A 2,427-nucleotide genomic window follows, 5' to 3' on the forward strand; every position below is an offset into this window, starting at 1 on the left:
ATCTTTTAAAAGGCGGTGTGAGTCTCGCAGGAGAGCGCGGCGGCCCCCGGCTCCAGTGGGAAGCCCTAATCCCCTCTCAGGCGGCTAAGCCCGACTTCCGATCCAGGCTGGCATCCCAGTGGCCCGGGCCTCTTCGCCTGCGACGCGGATCGGATTCTCAAACACCCCCCCCCCCCCCCACACCGGAAGACGGGGCGCAAGCGGCGGTTTCCTCTTCGCCTTAACCCCCGACGGCAGCCCGCCGCGCCTTAAACCGGGAGGGGGGGGGGAAGAGATACTAGACGGCTTTCCCGCGGACTAGCGGCGCTCTCAGACAGATTGAACACACAGCGAGCGGGAGAGAGATGGGCGACTGGATTTCCCAGGGCCCTCCCAAGAAGCACCTGGCTGGAAGGGGGGGGCGCCTACTCCCCGTCCCAGTCACTTCCCAAGCCAGCTGGGCGGGGGCCAGGCGGCGCTCTCAGCCAGATTGAACACACAGCGAGCGAGAGAGAGATGGGCGACTGGATTTCCCAGGGCCCTCCCAAGAAGCACCTGGCTGGAAGGGGGGGGCGCCTACTCCCCGTCCCAGTCACTTCCCAAGCCAGCTGGGCGGGGGCCAGGCCCCTCCGAAGCTTATGCTGGCATAGATGCTGCTAATCTTCGTGGTGCCAATGGCCTCCCTGCTTGGCTCTTTACTGTTGCTACCCATCCGGTAAGGCTGCGTCCTACAAATCCTGTTTGAGATCACCCTCCCCAAAGGCTTCCTCCCTGGTGTAATCTGAAGCACACACACACACACCCAGCCTTTGAAATGTGTTGTGGTTCAAATTCAGCTTAACTTTCAGTTAAAAATACCCCAAAACAAAAACAAATCTAAGATACTGTCTTTTCATTGGGGAAAAATGAAATAATTATACAGTTCATATATGTGTGTGTGTGTGTGTGCGCGTAACAGTATCAAGGATTAGGTGTTACTCCCACGCAAGCCTGAGCCCTGCCCTCTTACTTTTGAGAAACTACACACCCCCATGCAGTCTTCCTCTGAGTCAGTCCTCCTCTGAGTCCACTTTCTGCCCCCCCATGGCCTCCCATTTACTGAAACAGAGGCCCCTTTCACAAGCAATGCTATTGTCAGAAGATGAGAAAGCACATTTGAGGGCCCCCCAAACATCCCCCATGCATCTTGCAAATAAGAGTCTGCAAAGAGTCACAGAGATCAGTTTCAAGGAAACCTGGTGTAGGCTCCAGCGGCCGGAACACACTCAGCACTCATCTCCCATCCCCCCCCCCCACATATCTCATTCTAGTGTGGATGCTATCCTGAACTCATTTAAGCAGTCGATTCCATTTACGCCTTCCTCTTTCTATGCCACATTGGCGAGGGATGCAAAAGCTTCGACTAGAACCGCTTATGGGGGGAGGGACACCCCAAAGGCCCCAGAGTTAAGGTGATACAAAGTGCCACTGCCGGCCCTTCTGGAATGAGCCATACCCCAAAGGGAAGCTGGGTTCCTGCATCCCCCCCCCCAGCATGTCAGCGCTGGCCTTTCCCTTAAATCCAAAGGAAGGAGGAGGAGAATGGATTTATACCCTGCCCTTCACTACCCAAAGGAGTCTCAGAGCAGCTTACAAACTCCTTCCCCTTCCCCTTCCCACAACAGACACCCTGTGAGGTAGGTGGGGCTGAGAGAGCTCTGACAGAAACTGCTCTTTTTCAAGAACAGCTATGCCAGAACTATGGCTTGCCCAAGGTCATCCAGCTAGGTGCAAGTGGAGGAGTGGGGAATCAAACCCGGTTCTCCCAGATTAGAGTCCGTGCACTTAACCACTACAACAAACTGGCTCTCTTTAAACAGGCACATGAAGAGATATTTGTTTTAAATGACAAAATATAGACAATTTATCCTACTATCAGTCATACAAAGAGGAAAATATATGTCAATAATAGAAGCATAAGTGCTTCAGAAACAGAAGACGGCGATGGAGGAGGAGGAGGTGGATACCTAAGGTCAGCTCTGCAAACTTGGAAACAACATTTCCTCATGTTATTTCTTCTAGTCCCTAAAGTAAAGGTAAAGGTTCCCTTGCTTGAAAGCCAGTCGAGTCCGACTCTAGGGTTGCGGTGCTCATCTCCGTTTCAAAGCCGAAGAGCCAGCGCTGTCCAAAGACATTTCCATGGTCATGTGGGCAGCATGACTAAACACCAAGGCGCACGGAACGCTGTTACCTTCCCACCGAAGTGGTACCTATTTATCTACTTGCAATTTTTTGCTTTCGAACTGCTAGGTTGGCAGGAGCTGGAACTAGAGACGGGAGCTCACTCCGTCATGCGGCACCCGGGTCTCGAACTGCTGAACTACCGACCTTCCACAGCCTGCAGTTCAGCGTCTTAACCACTTGAGCCACCGCAGCTACTCAACCTCTAAAAGAGAAATCCCACCCTTT

The sequence above is a fragment of the Gekko japonicus genome, unplaced genomic scaffold, assembly GCF_001447785.1.
Source record: "Gekko japonicus isolate JY-2015 unplaced genomic scaffold, Gekko_japonicus_V1.1 scaffold165, whole genome shotgun sequence".
In the NCBI taxonomy this organism is placed as follows: Eukaryota; Metazoa; Chordata; class Lepidosauria; order Squamata; family Gekkonidae; genus Gekko; species Gekko japonicus.